Source organism: Tupaia chinensis, unplaced genomic scaffold, assembly GCF_000334495.1.
Source record: "Tupaia chinensis unplaced genomic scaffold, TupChi_1.0 Scaffold146594_1, whole genome shotgun sequence".
In the NCBI taxonomy this organism is placed as follows: Eukaryota; Metazoa; Chordata; class Mammalia; order Scandentia; family Tupaiidae; genus Tupaia; species Tupaia belangeri.
Window position 1 is genome coordinate 233,760 of NW_006206449.1, and position 25,338 is coordinate 259,097.

The following is a 25,338-nucleotide window of genomic DNA, read 5'->3' on the forward strand; positions in this document are numbered from 1 at the left end:
ATAAGGATAAGAGAAAGAGGCCAAGGGAACATTACTTTCTTTCTTAAAAAAGATAAAGCCACTGGCTTCGTACACACACACACACACACACACGCACATGCACCACACACGCACATACCACACTGCTTCCTTTATGCAGCTCTGTCTGTGGTATCTGGCTCTTCTCAAGAAAGATAGAAATGTGTAGAGAAAATATATTTTGGTACACCAAAAGAGTAGAGATTTTAAACCTGCATAGTGGTGCACTTAAAGTTGAAAAATAAGTGCGGTTCCAACAAAGACAGGCACTCACTTTACAGTATTGATACTAATCTCATTTTTGTACAAAAGTCTGTACTGATAATCTGGGTCATAGATTAGAAAAATTAACCCTCTAAATTTATCTGATTTCTCATGAAAAATTACTCTTTCTAACATAATCTTAAAATATACTGTTTTGAAAAATGCCCCAGAATTAAAATTCCTTTGGAAAACATTCTGTGCTAATGTGGTTATACTTAGCTATTATTTGTTTAAATAGGTGTGACCCCAGTGCACTGTGTTCCCCCAAATCCCAGCATTAATAAAAAGAAAAGTTACCTTAACCATTATAGATTTTTATTTCAAGGGTAGTATAATTCACAGTTGAGAGTTAAACAATTTGATTACCTGAGCATATTTTTATTTGGAATATTTATTCTTTTTGTTCATCAGGTTAAAGTTTAAAGCTATTTTTGTGGTGATTTAAAGAGAAATGTTCTTAGGAAATGGATATAAATAAAACTGTTATCAAGCTAGGATCGGCAGAAATTTTTTTCTTTAATATTGGAGTCAGGAAATCCACTCATTCAGTTTAGGATTATTGTATATAGGATTTTAGCTGCTAAGAAATACCTTTGATGTTTTTATTAAAACAGAGTATAAAGAAAAGACAAATATATGCCATCCCCTCTAGCCATCATTTTATATAAAAATGTATTCTATATTTAGAGTTCAGTCATAAACCTGTGTGAGTTAACATGTATGAATAATGCAAATGAGTAAATTGCTTCACTTCCTGAATACTTTTATTGGTAGAAATCGTTGTCTGTTTGAAATACTTTTTAAAAAAATCATAAGGCATTTTCAGTGCTCATTCATCCATGATTTTTTATGAATAAAAGTCTGTTTTCTTTTAAGAAATTATATTGATAAGTAAAAGTGAACTTCCTAAGGTTTATAAGAAGTGTAACCTGAGGGACCAGTAGTTAGTGTAATGGCTATGTCGCTGAACTTTCATGTAGTCCGCCGCGGTTCAAGTCCTAGACCTGGTGGCTTAAACTCACGCCGGGCACCTGTGCATGCACGCCCAGGATCCCAAGAGGAGAAAGGAGGAGAAGGGATTGCGGCATGGCCATCCTCCCTGGGAGGTGATTTCTCGTTTTCTGTCTCTCTGTCTCTGTCTGTCTCTGGTGAGCGCACATGCCCTGTAGCAAAAACCTTTCCAAAAAAAAAAAAAGTGTAACCCAAGACAATACATCCCTCAAAAATCAAAATCAAATGAATGTATATATATAATTGCACAGCTCTGTGTGTGTATATATTTTGCCAGTATCTATATGACATATTGATAAGGTTGTATACATATATATGTGTGTGTGTGTGTGTGTGTGTGTGTGTGTGTGTGTGTGTGTGTATGTATCCTAAAAATCAAAATAAAACTAAAATTTTAACATACTCCTTGAAGTGCACTATATAAACCACACCTGATTATTGTTAATCTTGAATTTTAAAGGAAGATTTCCATGAAGGTAACTTGTTCAGCTTCCATAAATATCAGATAGCTTTCAAACATAGGTTTACTATCATTTGATACATATATATATAAGTGTGTGTGTGTGTGTGTGTGTGTGTGTGTGTATCAATCACAGCGTTCTTATTACACCAGCTCTTCAGTTAGGGGAAACTAATCAGAGTCATGTAGGAACGATAGGCAGTTTCCTTATAATTATTTTATGCCTGCCTTTTTATGATTTTGTTGTTGTTCTTATACCTCATGGGCATGTGTGATTAGACAAAACATCACCAGCATGAAAATGAAATGATTTACAATACCATAAAATTTTAGTTGTGTATAATATTTGGAGATAATTTATTATAAGATACAATCTAAGTAGTAGCTTGTAGCAATCAGGGAATAAAAGAAATTGGAACTCTCCACAGAAAGAGAAGTTTAGGAGTCTGAACCTTTTACTTGGATTCAGAACACCTAGCCCAACAGCCCTTATTTTATCTGTATCCTTGATGAGATGGTTTACTGAGTAAGGGTTTGTAAGAACTCAGTATTACTCCATGCACATGCGTAGATTTCAGTACCTATTTATCTTACTGTTTCTTTTCTACATAAATTAATGTGAAATAACAACCTGTATGGATAAGTAAAAAATATTAAATACAACAGAAAATATTTTTTCTGTTACAATCATAACTAAAATAATAAATTATTCATCTAATTTCAAGGGGGAAAAAAGCACTTTTTTTAAAAACTAAGACCTGCAGTTGGCATAATGGCTATGTCGCTGGACTCCCATGGAGTTGACCATGGTTCAAGTCCTGGACCCGGTGGCTTAACCTCACACTGGGCACATGTGTGTGCATGCCCAAGATCCTGAGAGGAGAATAGAGGAGAAGGGATTGTGGCATGGTCATCTCCCCCTGGGCAGTGATTTCTTGCTTTCTGTCTCTCTGTCTCTGTCTCTCTTTCTGGTGAGTGTGTACACCCTATAGCAAATGCTTCACATATACATATATATATACACATACACACACATATACAGACACACAAATATATGTGTGTGTGTGTATACATATATATATATATAATTTTAGGTAATTAATATATTATATTAATTAAATATATTATATATAATTTTAGGTAATTAATGTATTGAAAATAAATAAATACCTAAACATCTTTTTTTCCTAATTTCTTGAGAGAGATTTCAATATATCTCTATGATCCAAATATTACTTTCTAGGTAAAGTTTAAATAGTTCTTACAGATATTTCAATATTCCCAGGAAATCAGAAAACTTAGTGTCTTGTTTGCTCTCCCCGTAATTGCCAGGAGAATATGAAATTCGATCTGTTATCATGAGTTCCTCGGCATAAGAGAATGGGCCGTGTGTATCACAGGGGAACAGAGAAAAGGCAGTGAGCGCACAAAAGTCCGTCTAAGCAGAGTTATCATGAATAGCTTTACTCCAGAGATGGCATTTGCACAGAACTCTAACAGATGTATGGAATGTGCAATGTGGAAATGGGTTTCGATGAGCTAAAATTTGGAAGGAAAATACAAAACACACATGTAAATATGGTTACTGAAGTGGGAACAGCAAGTGGTAGCAATGATTGGTGTTAAGCGTGTGATGAAAAGCCCAGGAAGCTAACTGTCTGGGTCAAAGAGAAAGATCTTCAATGCTAATCCAAGACAGTGTAGAAAATGAGAAAATTCTTAGCTTTTCAACATAGGAGTAGTGTTAATATTTGAAATATTGATATATCAGCATTGCATGCGATGGTTTGAAGGAGAGAACCATTTAAAGCAGGGAAACAACTGTACTGAGTCTGAAGAAGAATTTGGAAGAGGTATTGTTTTTGAAGAGTATTCATTAAAATCAGAAGTCTAGATTTTGGAGAAAATGGTATAGGAGAGAAACAATGAGGTCTCATGTGGGTGAAATTCCATTAGTGAAAGAGGGTTTTTGCCTGTTGGATACAAGATAAGAAAATTTCTGGCTATTTTTAATTTGAGAAAATAGCAGGAGCAAATACTACAGATTTAAAGCCATTATGCTTGCTCAAAATGTAAGGTAGATGGCTTCTCTCATGAAAGAGGAGCGTTTACGATGATATACCAGGCATTCATCTTCTACGAACAAATCTCAAAAGATAGTGAGGCATAGAAGATCTAGAGTAGCGGGAACCAGCAGTTAGCGTAATGGCTATGTCACTGGACTCCCACGTAGTCGACCGCGGTTCGTGTCCCGGACCCAGTGGCTTAAAACTCACGCCGGGTGAGTGTGTGTGCGTGCCCAAGATCCCGAGAGGAGAATGGAGGAGAAGGGATTGCGGCGTGACCATCCCCCCTGGGGGGTGATTTCTCGCTTTCTGTCTCTCTGTCTCTCTCTGTCTGTCTGGCGAGCTCACACGCCCTATAGCGAAAAACCTCTCCAAAAAAAAAAGAAGATCTAGAGTAGCAGACAAGTAGCTGACATACAGAAGTTACAGATTAGAGAACCAGAAGAAAAAGAAAATGCAATAAAAGACTTTCTTCATGGAGGTTTACAAATTAAAATCACAGGAAACAGCATTGTTTGTGAGAAAAGTGGGGCAGAGGAGTTTCTGCCCCAACTGTGGCTGATGCCTTGAAGGAAAAGTTGAAGATGGTAGAGAGGTACTATGGGTGGTGTAGCAGTCAGTCACTCAATGTTCTGTGATGCTGGAGCCAAATGGAAAGGTCCCAGGTTCATTTCTTGAGGGCTCCCTGTAAGTGTCAGTCTTGTGCATACACCCAAGATCCTGGGCGGCTGAGGCTAGCGGTAGATTGCAGCAGGAAGACCTTGTTGGAAGTTCTTCGCATTCTCTTTCATATGGTAGAAAGAAAGAAACTAAAAGAAAGAGAAAGAAATGATTAGGAAGACAGCAAACAGCTCAAGGAGAGCTGCTCCAATATATTGGGAAGGATGGAGATGAGCTTGAAAGATAAAGGTTTACCAATTGAGAAAGATACCATCACATTGAACGTTTCTATTCTGCTCATATTTTTGTGACCTTGTTCATTTTTAAGTAAAAAGTACCCATTTATTGAATTGTTTTATTGCAATAATTAGTACTTTTTTATTTTTTTTAATTTTTTTTTAACAGAGATGGATATTTCACAAAACAATAAAAGCAAAATTTTAACAGAAACCTTTATGCCCTTGCCTTCTGTACCTTCTGGAATTGTTCTTCTGAAAGCCTTCTTACTGAAGCAAATCATTCTTTTTTTTTCTTTTTTCTTTCTTTCTTTTTTTTTTTTTGAGAGATTTTTTGCTATAGGGTGCGTGCGCTCGTCAGACAGACAGAGAGAGACATAGAGACAGAAAGCCAGAAATCACCCCCCAGGAGGGATGGCCACGCCGCTATCCCTTCTCCTCCATTCTTCTCTCTTAGAAGAGAATATCAGGATCCAATATCAGGAGCTTGGGCATGCATGCACACGCGCCCGGTGTGAGTTTTAAGCCACCAGGTCCGGGACACGAACAGTGGTCAACTATGTGGGAGTCCAGTGATATAGCCATTATGCTAACTGCTGGTCCCTGAAGCAAATCATTCTTGATACGCTTCATTCTGCTCTATCATGTGATGAACTCCAGGTGGCTTTCTTTGGATTAAAATGAATTTAGGGTAAACTCTTACTTTAGGACACTTTGAACTGTACATTCTGGATCATGGTTTCAGATGGCAGATTCTTGCAGACAACCCAGAAATCAGCACATCTGCAGAAATTAAAAGAACTTTTTGTTTCTTCAGACAGGAAGAAACTAATTTGCAAATAAAACTGATGATATCGAGGGCTGAGAAAAGTGGCATCAGTGAAGTATCATGTCGTTTGGCTTTTATAAGTGGAGGAATGATGAGTATGTTCTGATGCTTTGTGAAGGACTATGTTTAGAGCAACACACTTGGTAATGTTTGTCAGAGTGCAGGAATCCAGCTTTCTCTTTCCAAAGATTTTTATTTACAGAGTTGTTCCTCTCATATGTCTCTGGTTAGAGCACACCATTTCTCCTGATCTGAACCTTTCTTATCTCTTGGCCCTTTTCCTGTCTTGCAGTTTATACTCTCTCAAATAACATGTCCTATTTGTTTAGAAAACTCCTCTTGGCACAGTCTGACATACTGCCATTAATCCCACAAACCTCAGTCCCAGTTATCCTTAGCTTGTTTTTTCCTGAACCTGTCTTGTAGATAACGGCTTCTCTATGCTGATTTCCTTTCTTGTGCATGATTACTGCTTAGTGATATCATCTACATATTTTATATGTAGTGAAATAGAACATAACATTGTATATCTATATTAATCTATACCTTCTCAACTAAACTCTGAGTATTTCTAGGCTTAACATTTACCTGTTGCCAGTTGTAACCAGGAACCTGAAACAGAATAGGAGTTCAAATATTTTTTTTTCATGGATTTTAATTTAACAAAATATTGATGCTTTAAAATAATATGAAAGTAATCTAATATTCTATCTTCTAGTTTGAAAACTGTTCAGTTTCCTCATAATTTCTAAGTTTCCATTTTAAAAACAGAAGCAATATTCTGAGGCTGAAGACATGTTTATTTATGGTCAATGTACTGGGATGTCATTTATACCTACTATAAAAATTTGAATGCCTCTCTTACTTTTCAAGACATTGGGGAAAGATAATCATCCTGAGTAGATCAACTTTTCATGAGATGAATTGTGTTGAGGTCAGGAAGATTTCTTTCTTTCTTTTTTGGGGGTAATGCTTGAGTAAATTGTCCTTCTATTGTAATGTACATAAGTGACTGAAGGGTTTTTTTTAGAATTATTTTATTTTTCATTACTATTGTTGAAAAATTTGCTATAGGGCATGAGTGGGGAGGGAGAGAGAGAGAGAGAGAGAAAGAGAGAGAGCGAGAGAGAAAGAGAGAAAGAAAGTGAGAAAGCAAGCCTTCAAGTCCAGAACTTGAACCAAGGTTAGCCACATGGGAGTTCAGTGCCTTAACTATCATGCCACCTACCTGCAGGCCCAAATGGAAGGCGTTTTTAAAGCAATCAATAACATAAATAAATATTACTTTACACAAAGAAATATTCAAATCGAATTGAACTGGAAAACTTCCTTAGCTAGTAGTTCGCTTGAAATAAAATAAGGAAAAATAATTTGTAAGCATATTTTTGAAGACTATTAACATTAAAATAAGCATCTTCATAGCAAGACATAGTTATTTGTGGAAATGATTTGTGCTAAATCATGTGAAGGCAGGAGTAAAAGGGCTGATGGTGAAGAACCGGGAGTGAAAGGGCTGTTGGAGAAGAAATAAATGGCTCTAGGAAGATCTACCAAAAAGAAGATAGGGGAGAGGGCAGGGGCAGAGGCACTCACAGCAACAAGGTTCCAGGTAGGAGCACTCATTAAAATTGAACCTAGAATAAATCATAAAGCTGCTAAGTTCTAGGATTTGAGAGAAAAATCTGATATTTTATAGACCAGAACATGTACTTGTGTTGTACTAAGTCCTGTTTCCCACTTATAGAATCATTTTGATACAACATGTGGCAAAAATATGCTAGCACTTTACATATACCATTGTATATCATATTCGCAACGCTATGACATAGCTGTAGTTCCCATATTCTAGTTAAGCAATCTAAGTCTTAAGTAAATAATGCATTTAAGAATATAGAGCTAGTAAAAAGATAAAGGCAAGATTTATAATCAGGTAGCCTGATTCCTGAAGCCAGAGACTTAAGCCAATGTTTATAATTTTAGATTCATTTTTCTTTGATTAATTCCTATATTTATTCAGGAAGCTTTCACTAAATGCCTACATGTAGAAGGTACCAGAAAAAAAAGAAAAAGGAACTGCTTTGTGAATAGCTCAGGGGTATTTTTCATTTAAATAAGTCATAACACTTTCAAATGCCAGTTGCTAAAACAAGACTGAACATCAAAACTGTCAGGGAGACTGGGGGAGGGAGACTTATTAGGAAGCAAGATATTATGAGGTGGAATAAGACGTTCTGTGACTATCACGGGATGTGTTCCAAAGTCAATCTGCAAATACAATATTTATAATAGACAGTGTTATATTTTGGTCAGTCTAAACCTTGGTTATTTTATGCTTTTAGTGTTTGCTCCAAATCAATCTTTTTATGTAAGAGTATATAGTAATTTTCCAAATTCTTTAGGATGTGCTAGTTATTAAATCCTCTCATCCACCTACAAAGCTCACAGCATGTATCTATCCCATTTTACAGAAGGGGAAACTGAAGTTTTGAAAGTTAAGGTGACATAGCTGGTAAATATCAAAGCAGGAATTTGTTCTCAGTTCTTCCAGCACTAAGTTTATTATTCTTTCAACTAATCCAGTGCTTCTCAAACTTTTCCTCTGAAGTGCTCCTTAAAGCAGAGGACAATGTATGTGCATATCCCTGGAAAGTCTGGGCAGAGAGCCTGAAGCAACCCTGAAAACACAAAGTTCCTTTGAAATCTTCTGTTTTATATAAAACATGAAAATGAATGATTCTGCTGTTTTTATATGCACATGCAAGTGGAAAACCTTTTAAAAGTGCACACATTCAAAACTTTTTCACCTTTAGTTAAATTTGATTCTCAAGGAAGTCGCACTGAATTCCTTCTCTGACATTTAATACTTTCTGACTAACTATCAATACACAGTTCCCATATGCTGGGCTGGAAAAGTGCAGAATTATGCTGTGATAGAAAATGTTTAAATATACTTTTTTGGTAAATTATACAGCTTACTCTAATATTAACTGCTTTATTTTATATAGATGTTATTTGGAACTTGTTTCATTCCTATCCCATTTACTTGAGAGTTTAGGGTTGGTAATTGAGTTGGACTTGGGGCTTGCATTGGCTATTAGTCCCATTTAAAAAAAATTATATATAAGATATGAGCCAGCCCCACAGCTTAGTGTCTAAGGGAGCTGGGTCCCATGTGGTGGATTGCAGTTTAGTCCTGGTCCAGCACCATGAAAACCTGCTTAGCCTTTGTGATAGTATGTCCCTAATATGCACAAGCTGGAGAAACAGAGGGGAAAGAATTATGGCATGACTACACCCCACCACGGGGTATTTGCTCCTTTGCTGGTATGCATGCTGCTCTGGCTATATATCTCCTGTGTTTATATCAGCAGATTATTAATTACTTCCAAATCTACATCATGAAGAGATCTCATTGAATGTTGACTGAATGAATTTACTTACTTATTTATTTATTTTAGAGAGAGATTTTTGCTATAAGGCATGTGTGTTATCCAGAGACACAGAGGAAGATGGCCATGCTGCAATCCCTTCTCCTTTATTCTCCTCTTGGGACTCTGGGCATGCCCGCACATGCACCTGGCATGAGTTTAAGCCACCAGGACCAGGACTCAAACTGTGGTAGACTATGTGGGAGTCCAGCGACATAATCATGACACCATCTGCTGGTCTATTTTTTTTTTTTTAGGTTTTTTTCATAGACAGGTATGCTCAAGAGAGAGAGACAATGAGAGGGAAAGTGAAAAATCACTCCCCCACACCTTCAAAGGGGTGTCCACGCCACAGTTCCTTCTCCTCTATCCTTCTCCTGGGACTTAGGGCATGTATGTACACATGCCCAGAGTGATTTTCAAGCCCCCAGTTCCAGGACTCAAACTGTGGTCGGCCATGTGGGAGTCCAGTGTCTAAACCACTATGCCTACGAGCATTTTCAATGACAGGTCACTGTAATGTTAATGTCTTTCCTGTAATAAATGCCTTAGACTCACTGTAAATGTTACTCTCCAGTGGAGGTTGAGATACCCCGCACCTTAAGGTTAACAATGCTTAAAGAGCTAGAGGAATGAGAATCAAGTAGGAACATGGGACAGACACAAGGCAGAAAAACGTGTTCACAAGGAGGTCACAAATAATGAAAAAAAGAATCAAGGGAATAGTAAAGAGTATACAGCATGATAAAGAATTCACATGCAAAAGGAAGTCTTATTTCAGTATATGTAAGCAAATATCAAGGAACCTCTGAATGCTACAGAGAAAGGTAGAAAAGAGAGAGAGGATGACTTGTCTAACATAAAGACTATAAGGGAAACTCTCGGGAAACAGTTGAACCAGCAGCTCTCCTGGCCTTCTCCATCAGGTGCTTCAGGGTTAGTTCCCACGTGTGATTCAAATAGTCAATGTTCCACTGTGGAACTTTGGAAGACGACTTTCCATTCTTAAATTAGAGCAGGGTAAAATAATTTCAAAGTGATGCTTTACTACTCTTTCTTGGTTCATGGCAAAAAGAAAATTATCTGAACCTGATTGAAAATGGTTAGGATGGGAAATGGACCAAAGTCACAGAACTCAAAGGGCCATAAAAATTCATGTAATACATGATAAAACTGAGACATGGAAAGGTCAAATAATTTATGCAATGAAACACAGGATTGTCATGCGAGAAATAAGATTAGAATCCAGTGTTCTGGTTTCTATTGAAAAAAAAACCCATAAAAACTGCTAGAGTTTTCAAATTTGGTGTCAGATTGAATAGTATTTTTTATTTTCTAGTTCTTAAAATTTTTTTTTTTTTTTTTGGTTATTGTTCAGTGTGATTATGGTCTTTGAGCACATGGAATACTGGACACTCAAACACAATATTGGCTAATGTTTTAGGAGTTGCAGATTGAATGGTAAGAAACTAAAATTTGTCATGGACTACAAATACAAAGGACTCTTTAATGACAAATGACATTTTTCTATAATTTAATAACTTTTTTTTTAAAGTTTATTCCACCCATGAGTGAATGAGATAGAAAGAGATAGAGAGACAGTCACTCCTAAAAGTGTCTTCACATCATGACCCACTTTCAGTTTGGTTAGCCCAGGGTCATGTGCACACACTGCCTGGTGTATGCAGGGAGATTTTCAGATGTGAACTCAGAACCTTTCCATGTGGGTCAGCCTTGCAAAGCATTGCAGTACTGCTGAACGACATTATGGCCCCCTCATTCAATAAGTTAATTTGCTATTTTCGGTAACCTTTCTCATTTTGTCTACAATCCTATTTACCTATTCTGAAATTAAAAACTAAACGCTGCACTAATTTGGATTTTTTTTGTTTTATTTTGTTGCTAGTGAGTAAAATGAACTCTTAACACTAGTTTAGGAACATTTATTTCCTGGCATGAAAATCTCTCTCTCTCTCTTACACACATACACACACACATACTCACACACATACACACACACACACACACACACACGCACAGAGTTTTGCTATAGGGTGTGTGCCCTTGCCAGGAGAAAAAGTGAGAAATCACCCACAGTGGGCGAATGTATACCACAATCCCTCTTTTCTATTCTCCTCTTGGGATTGGGGAATGCATGCACATGTGCCTGGTATGATTTTCAAGCTGCCTTGTCTGGGACTTAACTGCATATTTAGCCAGTTGTAAGTGACATGCCACCTTATGAACCCTCCATATTTAAAAAAAATAATAATAATTTGATAGTCATCTTTCTTTCAAATCACTTTCTTTAGCATTTTCATAAAGATTTTTATTTTTTTAAATATGTAAGGCCTAAGGATTAAAAATAATTTACAAGCTTTGGAAATCTAAAAAGAAGGAAAAAAGCATAAATAATCCCACCATGAAAGGATAGTAAAGTTTAACATACTATCTATATAATTTGTGTTTAAATCATAACAATTACGATAGCATGTATAATTTTTATTTTTTAATTTACTATTCATAATTTTTCCTCTCCTCACAACAAATTATTTATAAGCATTATGTGTATGTCTCTTTAATCTTTTGACAATCATTTATTTAGGATCATTTAGATTGTATTCAATTTTTCTAATTAAAAATAATGTTGCAGTAAATAGCTTTTTGCTTAGGTATTTACCATTAACTTATTTTCTTGGGTTATACTTTTGTACAACAAGGCTTTAAAAAAATGTAGCCTAATTACTGGGATGTTTCAGATGAATATTCTTCTACTTCCCCACACTTTGGTTCTTACTTGGAAGAAAATATTTTGTGATTCAAACAATTTTTTTGTAGGGTTTTTGCCCTAGGGTGCTCACACTTGCTGGAGAGAGAGAGAGAGAAAGTGAGAAATAACACACCCCCTTCCTGGGGTGGGGGATGGTCCAAATTCTTTTTCTTCCGTTTTCCTCCTGGAATCTTGGGCAACAAATGCACACATGCCTGGCATGAGTTTCAAGCTACCAGGTCTGGGACTTGAACCAGTGATGTGACTGCTACACCAGCTGGTGCCCCTGGTTCCGACAATTTTAACCTACTCATGGTCACTGTAAATTCTAGAGACTGCTATGATAAAGTATAATTTAGTACTTAATAGTGCAATTTCTCTGCACCTTCATCACCTGTAAAATATGTGGATTTGAATTAAACAGTCAAAATAAACCTGTTCTGTGTCTAAATATTTGAATTTTTCATAGTCTCACATTTTCTGCCTTCAACCCTCAGATCTTGTCAGTTAAGAACTTGAGCCCATGGGGCCAGCAGATGGCTTAGTGGTTAAGGTGCTGGACTCCAACATGGCCAATCATGGTTCAAGTCCCAGACCTGGAGGCTTAAAATTCATGCCAGGCATGTAAGCATGCATGCCCAAAATCCCAGGAGGAGAGTAGAGGAGAAAACATTGCAGAATGTGGCCATCTCCCCTCAAGGGATGATTTCTCTCTTTCCTTCTCACTGTCTCTCTCTTTCCTTATGGCAAAAATCTTTAAAACAAACAAAAACAAAAACAAAAACAAAAACCTGAGCCCACAATCTTGCTAGCACAAATGTTTCAATGTACGTCACTAATGTCTCCCTTAGGCCATTTCAAAGAATGAGGGTCTCTTTTCTTTATATTGGTTTAATTATCTAAGAATATACGTTTAATGAAAATCTACAAAACATATTTGTAAAACTTTCTTTGGTCTAGACCTCAGTAAGTACTACAGTAAATGTGATGATATTTCATATAGGAAAATTTGCATAGAAAAGTTAACATGTGATTTTCCCTTACCGCTTGAATCACTGAGATAATACAAAAAAGAGTAAAATTTAAGAAATGTCCCTTTACTAATTATTTAGCTATGTTAACATACCTTGTTAAAATATTGACTTTTTTCTCTTTTTATTATATCTAAATAATAGTAAAATAAAAATTAATTTTTCTTAGGTGATTTTAAATAAAATTTTTCTGACTATGTTGTTATATATTAGCATTTTCATACATATATTATATATCTAGAATGTATATATACACAGAGATTGTAGTAGAGCATTTGAAAGATAAACACCTACACACAACAAAGAAAATGACAAAAGACAGTCCACTGATATACCTATGCTGTATCTACAATACTTAAATATGGACACACTTTTCTTGAATATACATGTGTGGTCTTTCAACATGGTTCTGACATTTCTCTGTCGTTGCTGTCATTACATCTGCATTTTCCTTCATTATTTGTTAAAATTACATTTTCTATTATTTGTCTGTCCAAGCATCATTTTTTATGTGTGCCTAGTATTTTCTTCCAAAGGGTGTATACTGTTTTTATTAAATTTATATTTTCTTGGGTATTTAGGTTATTTTTAGTAGTTTCTCATGCTGTATGCTATTTCTGGGAATAAAATCATAAATAAATCTCTGTGCGCATTTCTGACTATTTTATTAGGCTAATTCCCTAGAAGTAGAGTTTCTGCATTTTATATAAATACATTTCTTTTCCATACACCCCTCAAAAAATGCTATGTTAAATGCACTGAGACCAGTTATGTGTAGAAGTCTATGTGCTGCTCCTCACAAGGCTGTCATTACTGAATAATGAATAAATAAAATGCCCATTTGGAATGCAAATAAATGATTTCTTATCCTACATTCCAAGTGAATTTTTGTGATTATTCATGACATTAAGTAGGTTTATCCATAGTATTGAATATTTTCACTTTCCATATTAAATTATTAGATTGTATCCTTTACATGTTAATTTTTAAGAGATCTTCAGGTATTGTGACATAAACTCTCATATGCATTACACATACTTTTGTCTACTTTTTAGTTTGCTATTTTACTTTTGCCTTGATTTCAAAATAACATAGGAAAAATCTTTTTTGCTTTTAAAATACAGGAATAATTAATTTTTAAACTATCTTACTATGTTTCTGAATTTTGGGAACATAAGATTTTATTAATCATACACTTAATTATGGTGCACCATCAGCACTGGTTCGTTAAAGGTGCCTCCCTTGATCAATTGAGAAATTCATTTCCTTTTATCTTTATTCTCCACTCTTATTCTCATTCTCAGACCCTCTTCATTCCCAGTCCTTCCCACGCTCATTATGCTACTGCTCTATTGTATTTGATATAAATCCCTCTATCTCTATCTGGACTTTTTTGTATTCATGTTAATTTGCATGCATTGCATAGCTTGTGCATTTTAATGTATGACTTACATTTTGCACTGAGCAGTTTCAATATTGAGTCATGTGGCTGTGACTGTGTGCAGTCATTGCATTCCTCAGTATTCTGTAGTGTGAACCCCTAAGAATTTACCTATCCACGCTATCAGTGATGAATCCTAAGACTGCTTGCATCTCTACAACACCATTGCACTATAAATCCTCTATGACAGCACCTCTTATGGCTCTTATGAAGTGGTGGTGGTGGTGTGTGCATACGTGTATGCTGGGGAGAAATTTTAGGTCACAAGGTCCTCACAGTTAGCTTAACAAATTACTGTCAGACTACTTTTCAGAATGGCTGGAGTTTATGCTCTCATTATGCAACCATAACCATTTCTCTATTACCCACTCTCTTACATAGATCCAAACACTGATGACTTGCTCAATAAAGTAAATTCCACGTGGGCTTCTCGGCCAACTACCATTTCTTCACTTCACTATTTCAAGATAGGAGGAAATGAGGATTACTGACAATAAATAACCTCTTTAGTTCTTACAACTTTAAATCCCCCTTTCAAAAATGACATTGTAAAAGCCTGTTTTTTCTTTCTTTCTTTTTTTTCTTTCTTTTTTTTTTTTTTTTTGTCTTATTCTTTTTCCTCAATGCATTATCTCTGGGAGAATTCCTTTAACAATCGTAACAATTGCAATAGTTGAGTTTTTGACTTTACTAGAAAATAATTAAGGGAGTGATAAATCAACTCAAATATACTAGACAACTTGTGTGCCAATTCAGAGTTACATGCTTTCAATTATTCTATTTCAGTTAATACTTCAAACATTCCATTATAGATATTATTAAAGTTTATAGTAGGTACTGAAAGAAATGTTGAATGGCTAAATGCCACAGTTTTGATGTAGTTTGATTCAAACTCAACCTGCTGATCTAACACTTAACCCTCTCTTCATTACCATCTGATACAATACCTAATATTTATAGTGTGGTAAGTATACTAAATGTGTGTATATGTTTTATGTAATTTTCAAAGCAAAATGTAGAATTGAGGAATTTGACTCACAAAGAGGTTAAGTTAAGAAGTCAAAATTAAATAACAATGTGTGCTTGAAATTTTCAAATCCAGGCAGTGTCTTTCCAAGGTTCATAGTTACAATCTTTATAATTACCTCCCTCTGGTTTTCCTTCTCCTTTCTTTTCTTTTCCTTAAATTTATTTATTTATTGCCTCTTTACATGAGGGGTACTCCCAACAGAGTCTCCATACCATGGTCCACCCCCAACCCCAGACCGTTTAGATCACAGCCACACACGCACACTCTGCATACACAGGGAAGCCCCAGGGTGTGAACCCAGCACATTCCCATTTGGGTCCAGTTTCATTATTGTCCCACTGCCTCAACTCCCTATTATTTTTTTTTCTTACTTTTTTATTAGTTTTTGGCTTTACTTAATATTTCCCTGTACTGTCTATATTTTACAAAACTGTGCCTGTGAGATATTAAGAGATCCTCAGTTCATTTCAATGAGATAGAAACAGGACAACAGGGCCAACCAGCAGTGTGGTGCTTTAGGTGGCGGGATCCTACAAGGTCAGTTGTGCAATTCGAGTCTCAGATCTGGTGTCATGAAAAGCACACAAGGCAAGAGTGCATGTATGGCCAAAATCCATGCGAGGAGAATGGATTGTGGTATTGTCATCTCCCCTGGTGGAGGTGGGAGTTCTTTCTCATTTTTTTCTCTTTCTGTTTTTCTCTCCATCTTTCTCCTGCTAGTTCATATAGCACACAGCAACTTTTAAAAAAAGAAAGAAACAGGATATCATTTATTCTTTCTAATTTAATACCCATATAACTTAGGCTTTTGTTTAAACTTCCTTTTCTATTGATTAGCCCCACCGGAAATAATATCTTGATTGATAAATTTCTGCCTTATTCAGTTGTAGCTATAGCGTCATTTTGGTGTTTAAGATGTAGTCCTGTGGTAGGCAGTTAGTTAGCCATGAGCAGGCAGCCCTAAGAGAAAAGCGAAAGGCTCACTTAGCCCTGGGTGCCAGGAGGGCGAGGTAATTTGCCATATTAATTCCTAAAGACTTGAGTGAAGCATACAGGGATAGTTCGTAGATTTTTTTTCCTTTATCAAAAGGACCCAAGCAAGCATTTTGGTCATTAACACGATAGACTAATTGCGCGATCCAATTTGGGTAGCCTGGCTTGCACTGGGCATACGCAATTAGGTGATCAAATTCCTCACTTTACCTGTGAGGAAAGTGCGAAGGTGCAGAAGAGAACATGTGGATTCAAATTTAAAGGAAGAACATAGGCAGCGTAAGGGGGCCGCCTGTAATGAATATTCATGACCTCTAGTAATAAGAATAATGGTTGACCAGTATCAAACGCAATTGCCACCTGGCAACCCGCCCACCCAAAAGCCTCTTGGGTGTACTTCCTTTCTTTCCTTTCCTTTCTTTTCTATTAAACTTTCCTATCTATTTCACTCGTGGTTGCGGTTTTATTTTGTGCCTAGGGACAGATCTCTAATTTTAGTGATCTGGACCCAAAGAACCAATGATTTCACAACGCAGCTCAACACTTTTCCATCCGTTCGTTAACAATCCTTTCTTTGAAGACATCAGTATTTTTTTTAGGTGAAGACCCATGATGTGGCTTGGCTCCTAGAATGGTTGAAGGTGCTATCGTTTGAATGTATCCCCCCAAAAATTCAAGTGTAAAAATTTCATGGAATATAATAATGGTGCTGAGAGGGTGGAAACTTAATTATGGTGCTGAAAGGTGGGAACCTTGGGAAATGATTATGCATCAGGGTGGGGCCTCCATGGGAAGTAATTATGCATCAGGGTGGGGCCTCCATGATAGGATAATCATGGTTTTATAAGGAGACACAGAGACACAACCACAGACATGCTTTGCTCTGTTCAAGCTCTTGCCATGTAATACCTTGCACCCCATCAGGACTCTGCAGAGTTCCCACCAGCCATGAAGTCTCCCACAAGATGTGGACGTTGGATCTCAGACCTCCAAAACAGTTACCTAAATAAATTTATATTTTTCATAAAACACCCAGACTGGGTAGTTCTGTTTCTAGCAACACAATGACTGGAACAGAAGGCAATTCTACCTTTCTGAGATTTCTACTGTGTCTCCTTCAGGAATAAGACATTGGGGAGATAGGGCATGAGAGGAGAGAAGAGCAAATATTTCGTAAGCTGACTAGACACCATTTAAGCCTTCTCCCTGGTTATCTTCTCATCATTCATTTGACAATATCAACAATATGAGTCAGTTCTGTGGCTTCCATCTTCTTTGACCTTTATGCGCAGCAGAATTTTGGAGGAAGGAGGAGAGGAATGTGTATCCTTCTATCCCCAGGTGCCACTAACTGGGTGTCTCTTTGCATGTCTTTTTACAAATCCCTTTCTTTTTTTATTTTGTAAAAAGGCAAGTGTGCCTCAAACAAATCAAAGAAGGAAGCACATGCGAGTTGTTGATTTTTTGTAAGCTTCCTCTTGGCTTCAGGAAACAGAAGCATATATCCTTCCTTCTTCAAAGCTGGTCCCACTTTGAGACACTGGACTTCTCTTCATTTTTTTTTTTTCTTTTTGAGAGATTTTTGCTATAGGGCACATGCACTCACCAGAAAGACACAGAGAGACAGAGAGAAATCACCCCCAGGGGCTGGCCACACCGCAATCCCTTCTCCTCCATTCTCCTCTCAGGATCTTGGGCACGCACACACATGCACCTACTGTGAGTTTAAGCCACTGGGTCTGGGACTTGAACTGCAGTCAACTATATAGGAGTCCAGAGACATAGCCATTATGCCAACTGCTGGTCCCAAGACACTGGACTTTGGACTTTTCATAGGCTGTCTTCCACTTATTTTTTCTAATCTTTTTACATTGCCTGAATGATGAATATAATGTGTGTATTAAGCAGACTCACCCCTAATATTTAAAGAACTAGGATCAGAGGCTGGACTGTGGTAAATTTACCAGATATTTATATAATGAAAAATTAGAAATCATGTAACAGACACTTTTTTTGTTTGTTTGTTTTTATTTTTGTTTTTGAGAGGTTGTTGCTACAGGGCGTATGCGCTCACCAGAAAGAGAAACAGAAAGAAAGCAGACAGAAATCACCCCCCCGGGGGGGGGACGGCCACGGTGCAATCCCTTCTCCCTCCATTCTCCTCTTGGGATCCTGTGCACTCACGGACACACGCCCAGCATGAATTTAAGCCACTGGGTCCAGGACTCAAACTGCGGTTGACTACATGGGACTCCAGTGACATAGCCATTATGCTAACTGCTGGTCCCGATACAATGTTTTTTAAAGTATTTTCTAAAGGATTTATTTAATTGAATTACTAATTATTATTATTAATTTGCTATAGGGCACATACAATCACCACAGACAGTGAGAGAGAGAGACAGAGAGAGAGAGAGAGACAAAGAAAGTAAACCACCAGGTCTGGGACTTGAACTGTGGTCAGCCATATGGGAGTCCAGCACCTTAACCACCACGCCACCTGCTGAGTCAAGCAAGGTATTTAATAACTTGAAAAATGCGTATTTTTTAATGCCATGAAAAGCCTTATTTGAATGCAGAACATTCAGGCTCTATTGGTATTTCCAAATGGAATTTGGTTCCCTAGAGAACTGTCCCTTTTCCTGGTTTCAGCATTCCAGTGTTCATTCTCTCCATTTTCTCCCCAGCCTTTGCATTGTCATGTGGGCAGCACAGCCTGCCAGTCTGAGTTTGTTTCACCCTTGTCCTGGGCCACCCTTAGACATGCACACCTGCTTCATCGTCAGTGCTAGGGAAATAGAATAGGAAAAGGACCATGCAGATCCAGGAGACATGTACAGGGCTTCTTGACCAAGGACTTCTGCAACGCAGGCAATCCTGAGAATGGTCTATAAAAGAGAATATTGTCTCAAACTCAAAAACAGGCCTGTTTCTATGAGAAAGTGGGGAGGTGAGGCAGTTCAGGAACCTCTCAAGTGGAAGTCAAGTGCAGGTAATAGGGCTAGTTTTTTAATAGACAGTAATCAAGGCCCTTCTTTTCACAAGGAAGAGGAAGAGAAGGAGTTGTTTGGACCTGTGGTTACCTCTCAAAATTCACAGCATGAGGTACTTGGTCTCTTTTGTCCTCAATTTTATGCTTAAATCATATTTTCTAGGAAACTAAAATAGTCTCAATTAAAATACTGAAGGATTTATTTATTTATTTCAGAGAGGTTTTTTCTTTGTTTGTTTGTTTTTTGTTTTTTGTTTTTTTGCTATAGGGCATGTGGTGTCGCCAGAAAGACAGAGAGAGACAGAGAGGCAGAAAGCGAGAAATCACCTCCCAGGTGGAATGACCAGGCTGCAGTCCCTTCTTCATTCTCCTCTCAGAATCGGGCAAGCACGCACATGTGCCCAGCGTAAGTTTAAGACACCAGGTCCGGGAGTCAAAATGTGGTTGGCTACATGGGAGTCCAGCGACATAGCCATTATGCTAACTGCTGATCCCTTTATTTATTTATTTTGAGAGAGATTTTAGCTATAGGGCATGTACTCTTGCTGGAGACACAGAGAGAAGCAAAGAGATAGAAAGCAAGAAATCACTCCCCAAGGGTTAGGCCACGTGACAATCCCCTCTCCTACATTCTGCTCTCAGGATTTGGGCATGCATGCACATGCACCTGGCATGGGTTGTAAGCCACTGGGTCCAGGAATTGAACTGCAGTCAACAACATGGGAGTCCAACAACATAAACAAATGTCATCGGTTGGTAATGGATTTATTTTTTTGATGTTAACTTGAAATAGTGGACTGTTTCTGTTTCTTGTTTTTCTCTGTAGTTTTCTCTATTAAACAATAAATCTAGTACAATTATAATACTATAAATATACATCAAAGGTTAAGATGATAGTTTTGGCTCCCCAAATTTAGTTTTCATGCTTTTTCTTCTTCAAGAAATTCTGAATCAGTTGCTATAAAGTACGCCTTCACATGTTCAAACATTATTTAGAGACTGCTGTCCTATTAAATAAAAAAAAAAAAAAATGATTGAGGGGACCAGCAGTTAGCATAATGGCTATGTCGCTGCACTCCCATGTAGTCGATCGCCGTTTGAGTCATGGACCCAGTGGTTGAAACTCATGCTGGGTGCGTGTGCATGCGTGCCCAAGATCCCGAGAGGAGAAGGGATTGAGACATGGCCATCTACCCTGCGCGGTGATTTCTCGCTTTCTATCTCTGTCTCACTCTGCCTTTCCGGCAAGCGCATGCGCCCTATAGCAAAAACCTCTCCAAAAAAGAAAGAATGGGAATCTTCAAAAAGTTCGTGGAAAATTTTATTATAAAAAACTGGATTGATTTCTGTGACTTTTGTCACTAGAGATCGAAGAGCAGAGAGACAATGAACTGCCAAAGAGGCAGGGGAAAGAAGCTGATGAGCTTCAGGAGGTGAAGAAATTCTTGCAAGATCTGAAAGAGGAATTACACACTTTAAAAAAGAATCAAATGGACCTGTTAGAGATGAAGACTATAATACAGGAAGTCAAATCTTCCCTCGAAAGTATTCAAAGCAGATTAGATCACAATGAAAATCGAATCTCAGTTGTAGAATATAGAATTACCAGTCTAGAAAAATCCACCACAAAGTCTGAGAAAATTGTCCAAAAACATGAGATTATTATACGAGAAACACTAGAAACCATCGAACGTCCAAACATACAGATAATTGGTATCCCAGAAGGGGAAGAGACCCATAAGGGCATTAACAATCTATTCCATGAAATCCTGGAAAAAAACTTTCCAAACCTAGAGAAGCATTCAAAGATCTACTCCCAAGAAATACAAAGGGCCCCAAATAGAATCAACCCAAGAAGATCTTCTCCGAGACACATTATAGGCAGATTGAGCAAAACCACAAAGACAAGATGTTGAGATTGGCAAGAGAGAAATGGCAAGTTTCCTACAAAGGTTATCCCATCAGGCTGATAGCTGATCTCTCATCGGAAACAACGTGAGTGAGGAAAGAATGGGAAAATATAGTCAAAGTGTTAAGGGAAAAGCAATTGCAACCACAGATACTACACCAGCAAGATTATCCTTCATATGGGAAGAAAAGACAAGAACATTCTCAGATAAACAAAATATGAAATAATTTACCAACACCAGACCAGATCTCCAAGAAATTCTGCAGGGCATGCTATACCAGGAAAATTAAATACAGTCACACAGAAATAAGACTTCAAAAACTAAGAAAATGGCCAACTTAATCATGGGGTCAAGTCTGGAGTTGAACATTATATACTAGAAGGTAATTGGGAAAATTGAAGCACAACAAAATATAAAGAACATGAGACTGAACAGGTGAAATAGAATTTTATGACTTTTGACTAAAACATTGTTGATTTTTTTCTAGGCTTTGTTTTCCAATTTTTAGAATTTTTTTTCTTGTCTTGAGCTGCTGATAGGTTCATGTACCTACTATTTGAGCAGAATCCCAACCTGTTTCCTGGCTTTACGTTTTAAGCATATTTCCTTAGCATTTCTTTGAGGTATTAAAGTTAAAACTGCTTTTCCTGAAATTAAAAAGTATATTTAAAAAATTGAAAAATATAGTAAAAAATGCATAATTAATTGGAATAGTAAACTATATAGTATAAGCTAGGTGCTACCTTATAGTATATTCATTCTATTCTGAGATTCATGCCTTAAGTCAGACATGTATTCATAGGTATGTATATATCAGCAGAGCTTGCTATTGACAGTAGTTAGATTATTTAAGATATTTTGTGAATCAACAAAACGTGAGGGAAAAAAGGACTGGAAAACAACTATGGACACCTGAGATAGTGTGGGAGGAGCATGGGAAATGGCAGACGGTGAGAAATACAGGGAAAAAAAGTATATATACACATATATACACAAAACTAGAAATAGAAAATTATTGACAATGACATGTATGGTTAAACTACTATGCAGCATTTTCTGGATGGGAAATTACATTTTGTAAGCTGTGACAATGCTCAGTGAATTAATGCAAATTAATTAATAAAAAAAAAAGAAATTAAAAAGAAAAAACTCTGAAGTGATTCTAAGTGAAAAAAAAAAAAAAAACCTGCAGTAATTTCAAATCTTTTGGCACTCAGGTAAAGTCATACTTTAATTCCATTTTCTACAAACTTTCTGAAGTACCATAAAAAAACCTAGAAACACAATTCAGTTAGTGTTGAACATTTATTTTAAAATTCTAATTCAATGATATTGAGCTCAAACCAATCATGTGATGATTGGTCATCATCGCATGATTTCTACCATAAGAACTTGACTCTTGGAATCTCCACAGTGGTGTGTTTTTTTGCATGCTTGCAAGATGGCTGGTGACTGGGTGGACTCTATATAGCTTCAGCCAGAAAGACCAAGCAATAATTATAGGGTTGAACTTTCACCCCTGCCACTTGACCTCCGGGAAAGAAAGAAGGGTTGGGCCAAGAGTCAATGATTTAATATACTATAACTACATAATGAGATCTCTTAAAACTCCCTAAATTATGAGATATAGAGAGTTTGTGAGTTGGTAACCATATTGAGGTGTTGGAAGGGTGCCCAGAGAGGGCATGGAGGCCCCTTGTCCCTTTCTCCATATCTTGCATCTCTTCCACTTGACTGTTTCTGACTCCCATACTTTATAGTAAATCAGTAACAGTATGTAAAGTGCTTTCCTGAGTTCTGTGAGTTCTTCTGGTGAATTACCAAAGCAGAGAAGGGAAGAGTGGGGGGCCCTCTGAATTTATAGCTTGAAAGATCAAAAGTACTAGTACAGCCTAGCAGTTGGGGGCCAGCAGGTGACATAGAGATTAAGGTGCTCGACTCCCACATGACTGACTGCAGTTCAAGTCCCGGACCTTGCATCTTGAAACTCACACCAGACGCATGTGCATGCATGCCCCAAGTCCTGAGAAGATAATGGAGGAAAAAGAACTGCTGCATGGCCATTCCCCCGAGGAGTGATTTCTTGCTTTCTATAACTCTGTTTCTCTCTCTCTAGTGAGCTAATACACCCTAACAGCAAAAATCTCTTTCTCTCAAAAACAAAACAAAACAAAATAATAAACAAATATCCTAGCAGTTGAAATTGCCCTCTGAAGCAGGGGCAATGTTGTGGGACTGAGCCCTTAACTCATAGAATCTGATGATACTCCAGGTGGGTAATGTTGAAAAAACTGGATTGAATCATAGGACACCCTGATGATGTCTGAGATTTGAAGTAGGTCTGAAATTTGGAGAAGTAGCATAGGAAAAAACACCACACTTATAGTGTCAAAAGTGCTGTGAGGGGAACCAGCAGTTAGCGTAATGGCTATGTCGCTGGACTCCCACGTAGTCGACCGCGGTTCGTGTCCCGGACCCAGTAGCTTAAAACTCACGCCGGGCGCATGTGCGTGCGTGCCCAAGATCCCGAGAGGAGAATGGAGGAGAAGGGATTGCGGCGTGACCATCCCCCCTGGGGGGTGATTTCTTGTTTTCTGTCTCTATGTCTCTCTCTGTCTGTCTGGCGAGTGCACGCGCCCTACAGTGAAAATCTCTCAAAAAAAAAAAAAAAAAGTGCTGTGAGGAAAACCAACTCATTAACATAGTTTCAGTTTTGGGAGAAAAAAAGATTCATGTATACACTTGGTATTGGTGGTAAAATTATAATTATATACTTTCATTACCAGATACATAGGTACATTATAAAAATCTTACCATTTATTTTCACTGGAAAGTTAAAATGAAATTTTTCCTTACATTTTTAAAATGAGAAGACCATTGGGGATGGACAGTAGAGCAGCAGTATAAAAGTCAATCCTCTGCAAGGCTGACCCATGTGGGAAGGTCCAGGTTCACATCTGGAGACCTCCCTAAGCATACTGGCACATGCATGCCCATGACTTGGGGCTGACTGAGGAAGGAGCTGGATCGTGATATTCTAACCCTGTTGGGATTGCTTTATCTCTCTCCTCTACCTGTCTCTCTTACTCATCAAAGAAATAAATAAACTTTAAAATTATTTAAATACATTATAAAGTAATAATGCCATATCTCTTTCAAAATACTGTTATTTTTATGAAAGTGCCTAAAAGATTTCTTCTTCTAGACTCTCATTGGTATGAGTAAATCAGGTGTTTTTGTTATTTGTTTGTATGTTTGTTTTTACTCTGCATCTCTACCTTCACTATAGCAGCCAGTGTATAACTCACCCTGTGATTTCTTTTTGTTGGTTGAAAGGACTTGCCTACCTTGTAGTAAGTTATACCAGATTCAGAAAAAAGGAGAAAGAAACTGGCAAAACCTCGTGTTCTGAAATCTGAAAAATACTGAATTGTGATTCAGTGGTTTCCATAAGGAAGTAATGGAATTTCAGACTTGCATTTCTCTTCTGCTTCATTCTGTGGCTTTTTGCAGACAACCAGCTAAGAGTTTTCATGGTGAGAAATCAAATTCTGAGAAAGATTTATTATTATTTTGGTATTTCATACAAAAACAACGTTGATTTACTGAACTTTGAAAACAGAAATGTCAAAACTGACATATTTTGACAGACAACTTTCTTCATTAAAGTGGCATTTTTAGTTCTTAACCAAATGCAGCAAACAAAAAAATACAAAGGTAAATGGGTCCTGCAAGGAACAATGTGTCATCTTGCAGAATGGTTAGTGTATAAAGTGTTTTCCCAATGAGGTATTTCTATTGATTTATTAAACACATAGAAGGATCCTAAATCTATTAAAAAGAACTAAGATGTCAGTGGTAAGTAATAATAAGAAAAGTATGAATACTAAAAATAAATGCTGTTTAATAGAGAACTATGCTCTTGTGGCTTGGTTGTCATTGGTGAGTCTGATACTCTGCTTCATAATACAGATATGGAGATAGAGATAAACTACTTCACTAGCTTATTCCCCCCCTTTTTTTCACTATCCACAGTGGACTAATTTTAATACTAACAAGTACAAAAATAATTTTTCTTATATTTCTTGGCATATGTAGTTTTTTCTAGAAGGCGAGTGAAATTAGGTCTAATTTCTTTACTTGAAACAAGTAAATCTTATTTATTCATGTTCATCATATTCAATCACATTATTTTATCA